Source organism: Scylla paramamosain, chromosome 25 (genome assembly GCF_035594125.1).
Source record: "Scylla paramamosain isolate STU-SP2022 chromosome 25, ASM3559412v1, whole genome shotgun sequence".
NCBI classification, from domain to species: domain Eukaryota; kingdom Metazoa; phylum Arthropoda; class Malacostraca; order Decapoda; family Portunidae; genus Scylla; species Scylla paramamosain.
Genome location: NC_087175.1, coordinates 20,743,393 through 20,749,669, shown reverse-complemented (window position 1 = coordinate 20,749,669; position 6,277 = coordinate 20,743,393).

The window sequence follows — 6,277 nt, the reverse complement described above, 5'->3', positions numbered from 1 at the left end:
ACAAAAGATTTACTTTCGAGGTAAAAATCGAGAAAACTATTGTTAGTGCTAAAAATTTTCTTTTCATATAGTTGTATGAGAAAATGTAAAATCTTTCATGAGAGACTAAAAAATTCAAGAGCCAGTCAGATAATCTTGTAATAAGAGCGGCGAAATGCGATCATTTCAAAAGACAAAATACCTATTCATAAATTTATACTACCATTTTGCATACATCAAAAGAAAAAGCAAGAGGAATGTAAACTTATCAGCGAATAAGAAAAAAAAAATTATAAAGTAGTTAAGATACAATCCCGATTCTTTAAATCGTGTAAAAAAAAAAAAAAAAAGTTATCCAGCTGTTTGATGCGGTGGTGATGGGTTGTCACAGCCGTGTCGGTTCTGCTTTTGTTTGACTCTCTGAGTATGTGGCGCTTCTTGTCCTAGTTTGGCAAAGTGGTAGTGGTGGATGTGGTGTTGCTGTGGCGGTCATGCTGGGGTCGAGGGTGACTGGTGATTGGGTCTGTCCGGGGTAATGTGTCAGAACTTAGAACGTAAATCATAAGTCGTATGCTGTAAGTTATGACTTGAGCGAAATCGTCTATCATAGTCGTCTGCCATAATACTGTTACGAACGCGTGTATGTAACAGCCCTACAGGCGAGCACATAAGCATGGTGTGTGTATGAGGTAGCCTCATATGAGTACATATGTGAGTACATATGAGTACATGTGTGGGTGACTTAGCTAGCGATATTGTGTGGCTCGTTGTACACAGGCTTGCGCCTTTATCTATACCACTAATTGGAGGAGAGCTGACAAGCCTATAGCTTGACCTCTGAGGCATCCGTGTGTGTGTGTGTGTGTGTTTAGATCGGTAGTCCACCACAGTAATAACACAGCGTGATGATACAGGTGCTCCTTCAATCGGCCCGATCACGTCAATTCCCTGTTTCGCCCAGGATTTGTCTGGCAGTTGCACGGGTTGAAGGGATGCTGCAGCCGTCGTCTGTGCCAGTACCTTGTCGCTCGCCTGGCACTCGCTACAGTTCCGAACGAGGTTCTCAACATCACGATCCATACCGGTCCACCAAGCCAAGCTGCGGAGGAGTTGTTTAGTTTTCAGCACTCCGTGGTGAGCGTTGTGGCCAAGTTGTAAATAGTGCCCACGAGGTGCTGCCGGCACAATAAGTTGTTGCATGCCACGGAGGACGAGTCCACTAACCACACTCAGCTCGTGACGAAACTGGAAATAGGGCCGAATTACTTGGGGACACTGCTTGGCTGACTCTGGAAAACCCTGCCGCAGATATTCCTTAATGTTAATATTTCCTCGTCGGCAGAAGCTGCATCTTTAATTTCTTGGACAGACAGACAGACGGTATCCAATATGAGATCAAACACTACACGGTGAAGAAAACGTACGAGTTACCCTTGACAGTTTTCTTTGTACCGTTCCATTCTTTGTACAGTTTTCATGGGAGGCATTTTTATTTTAATTACCGAATATCACATTTTTTTCCCCCAGTAAGTTGACCATTGCTGGTCTCTGGAATCAAGTGTTGTCTGTCTTAACCCTTTACTGTTGTGGTCGTCTTTTGGTAACACGGAGATAAGCGAAAAGAAAAGAATATGAATTCAATGTCCGCTAAACTACAGAAATACGTATTTAAGAAACTGAAGTACGAACAATGTCTTTCAAAAGTTGTAGATGATTATAATTCATATTCTAGAACACTTTGCTCTCTCAACACAACAATTTTCAAAGGCCATAGAGATGATTAGCCAGTTTCTCAAGAGTGTTTCTCCTGTCAATAATACAGAAATCTTGCTAATCTGTCACTAGACGCTTAAAAAACCCGTGCACTTCAAATAGAGCCTTTTTGAATGCAGAGGAGGTGCGACGCAGAAGTGTTTCACAATATGATCCTATAGGCTACACTATCTAAGAGATTATAATAGTGAAATATAAGTCTTTTAAAAGTTGTAGATTATTATGGGAAAGATGGGCAGCTGTGAAAGGGTTTAGGCAATCACGTGGACGAGCAGATTTAGTGCCCTCTAAGGGAGTGTGATGTTCCCTTGTGGCAGACGATAATTACAAATCCTATCACTGGATTAAGAGAAATACAAATACTGACACTTTTATGATTTTTAATAAATAATGGAATAATCCGAATAATAATAAATAAAAGAAAGGAATTCAGAAATACAAAATAAATGGTAGCGTATTCTTCAATTACATAAAAACTACGATGGAGATATTTTCGCGACTACTGAGTTGTGGGGGAGACCAGAGAATAAATAAATAATAAATAACAAATATATACCCAAAAAGTATGTATAGACCTGAGGACAGTCTCACACGGTGATCTCGAACCAGGTGGTTTCACTAGTCCCGTGGAGAAAACCAACAAAAAAGAACGAAAAAATGCGAATATCTATCCACTCAGAAATAGTTTATCAACAGGAATATCTGAGGAGAATCCGAGAGGGTCTGAGGAGAATCCGAGAGAGACTGGCTTTAGTAAAATTATTGTTAAATAAACACTTACTTAATATTACAGGAATGGAGGGGGAGATTATCAGACCGCATGCTCACCTGAGGAGAATCCGAGAGAGACTGGCTTGCTTGTGAGGAAATCGGCGGGAAACTAAGGATAAAGGTTTCCAATGGGGAAATTTATTAAGTTATAATTTTGTTTTTAGTAGGGGGGGAGCGACTAGGTTGTGAGTTCAGGGATGAAAAATATGAATAATTAAGTTACTGTTTACTTTATAGTTGTTACTTTAAGAAGTTTAATTCAATGGACTTTTGAAATCAATTGGGGAATTAGTCAAAGTCTGGTATCTCTTCCCGGCTTGCGTAGCAACAGGGGTAACAAGGCTGGCGAAGCAAAGAAGATTTATCAGATTCGTCAACCTCATTGGCGCGGCGTAATTATCTGGGATTTGTTTGAGCTGGTTTAAGACCTTACCATTATAGAACTAATTTTATCGTATTAAGGGCTCCCCATTCTCTGGGATTAGGTGAAAAATTCGCCTCTATAACCTGGCCAAGCAGGAGAAATTACGTTTATTCACGGGGTAAATTTGTTATAGAAGTGGTCAACACAGTGACGCTGAGAGGGGGGGGGGGAAAGCAAGGACAAAAGGACACTGAGGAGAGGAGGGGAAGGGGAGGGGTTAGTCACATGGTACTGAGATTCTGGTCACCCCCGCACACTACATGGGCCCTAGCCTAGGAAAAAAAGTAGAAATATACATAATTAATTTCTCCAGCACTCCCTCAGCGTGTGACTATGGGTTCGACAGTGTGAGCAATATTTAGCGGGTTGTGTTGGAGAGGGGGAGGTTCTCAACCTTCCTACTTGATCAGTGAGACTTTTAATCTGCTGCTTAAGTTCCCAAATTTCCTTTGATTCCTTGGATGTTGCATTTGTTAGGTCTGGGGGATTTTGAGTTATTGGGTCAGGGCTACCAATGAGTTTTGATTTAGATTTTTCCAGTTCAGTTTTAATTCTAGCAATGGGGGAAGTATGGGCAGCCTCGAGCAGTTGGCGCTCATGTTCTACCCTGTCAATAAATTTATCAAGAGGATAATCCTCATCCAGGAAACCTTCTAGTCTAGCCTTTGCTTCTTGGGTTAAGCCCTGCCACAACTTTCTTTTGATAATTTTCTTACATTTAGGGAGTTTCTCTCCTGGAAAGCTCGTCTCTAGAGTGGCATATTTGCAAGTGAATTTGTTGGCAAATGCTTGGGGAGATTCTACCCAATCATATGTCTGTGCGTCTATGTCTCTCCACGCCCTGTCAAAGTTAACCTCTTGGGAGAATTGTGATAGAAGCAATTGTTTAATACTATTCCAGGTGTGACAATGATGTAAGGTTTGATGGTTATGTATGAGAGCCGCGAGCTCGCTGCTGACCCTACTCTTTGCAATTTGCACTTTGCGGGTGTCCTCATTGCTACTTTGCTCCACCAGTTCAATGAAAATTTGCAATTGGGTAGTTGAGTCAAGACCTTGTAGGTGGTGGAGTTCAAGAATTGGGATATCTCGGGGTTTGGTGGGAGTGCTAGGTGCTCTGTGTAAATTAGGGATGTTAGCCAAACGCCCAATTACCTGATTTTGTTGATTTAAGATTTGCTTTAGTTCCTCTACTTCCTGTTCTAAAGTGTTCAAGTCTTTCCCTTTACTTTCATGTTTAACTGCTCCCAGGCTCTCTCTGGTGTTATGATCCATTAAGTCCTGCCACGGGTCTAATCCACCCCTTGGGAGGCGAACATTATCAGTCATCTTTGCTCACATTGAAGTTTAACGTACTGGGTGTAGAACACAATCTCTCAGGGTGATTGTTAGGTAACCTGCGATACACAGTATGCGCTCAGGTTTTCTTCTTCAAGGACAATGTGTTCTACTCCACTGCCTCTCTATTGCTACTGTGACCTTCAATAACTCTTTTGATCTTACTGATTACTTGAGCTTGGCCTCTCTCGTCCCAGTCAACACCATCCTCGCTCAGTTCTTGTACAAATTGAATATTATTAAAATGAATGTTTGGGGTCTTCAGGGCTCTCTTTACTCTATTATTGATTCCTACTTGGAATTTCTTATATTTCTCCACTGATATTCCCCTAGGGTTGGTCCTGGGTTCAATTTGGCAGACATGCACTAGTGATTGGCATTTGGCAGTGATTTCTTTGATGATGTTCTTAACATCGGAGAAAATCCTAGCGGGATTGGTAGATGTTTCTATGTCGTTGCTGCCTATCCACAAGATGGTCAAGTCATGTTGCCACTCGAGTACTCGATTTAACCGATCATCCTCAAAGAAAGTCCTAGCCTTTGCTCCAGGGGCTCTGAATATCCTAATTTGCACATTTGTTACCTCTAGATGCCGGGGAATCTGGCTATGCCCTACAAGTGCCACCTTCAACATTTACACTTATTTCCAGTCTCCACCTCTTTCGGTCAGTCGCGAAATAAATGCCACCGCTGCTCACCAGTTTAGTGCCCTCTAAGGGAGTGTGATGTTCCCTTGTGGCAGACGATAATTACAAATCCTATCACTGGATTAAGAGAAATACAAATACTGACACTTTTATGATTTTTAATAAATAATGGAATAATCCGAATAATAATAAATAAAAGAAAGGAATTCAGAAATACAAAATAAATGGTAGCGTATTCTTCAATTACATAAAAACTACGATGGAGATATTTTCGCGACTACTGAGTTGTGGGGGAGACCAGAGAATAAATAAATAATAAATAACAAATATATACCCAAAAAGTATGTATAGACCTGAGGACAGTCTCACACGGTGATCTCGAACCAGGTGGTTTCACTAGTCCCGTGGAGAAAACCAACAAAAAAGAACGAAAAAATGCGAATATCTATCCACTCAGAAATAGTTTATCAACAGGAATATCTGAGGAGAATCCGAGAGGGTCTGAGGAGAATCCGAGAGAGACTGGCTTTAGTAAAATTATTGTTAAATAAACACTTACTTAATATTACAGGAATGGAGGGGGAGATTATCAGACCGCATGCTCACCTGAGGAGAATCCGAGAGAGACTGGCTTGCTTGTGAGGAAATCGGCGGGAAACTAAGGATAAAGGTTTCCAATGGGGAAATTTATTAAGTTATAATTTTGTTTTTAGTAGGGGGGGAGCGACTAGGTTGTGAGTTCAGGGATGAAAAATATGAATAATTAAGTTACTGTTTACTTTATAGTTGTTACTTTAAGAAGTTTAATTCAATGGACTTTTGAAATCAATTGGGGAATTAGTCAAAGTCTGGTATCTCTTCCCGGCTTGCGTAGCAACAGGGGTAACAAGGCTGGCGAAGCAAAGAAGATTTATCAGATTCGTCAACCTCATTGGCGCGGCGTAATTATCTGGGATTTGTTTGAGCTGGTTTAAGACCTTACCATTATAGAACTAATTTTATCGTATTAAGGGCTCCCCATTCTCTGGGATTAGGTGAAAAATTCGCCTCTATAACCTGGCCAAGCAGGAGAAATTACGTTTATTCACGGGGTAAATTTGTTATAGAAGTGGTCAACACAGTGACGCTGAGAGGGGGGGGGGGGAAAGCAAGGACAAAAGGACACTGAGGAGAGGAGGGGAAGGGGAGGGGTTAGTCACATGGTACTGAGATTCTGGTCACCCCCGCACACTACATGGGCCCTAGCCTAGGAAAAAAAGTAGAAATATACATAATTAATTTCTCAGCACTACACAGAGACCCCCTCCATATTCCCACTGCCCTTAGCATCATCCAGCGCCCAATG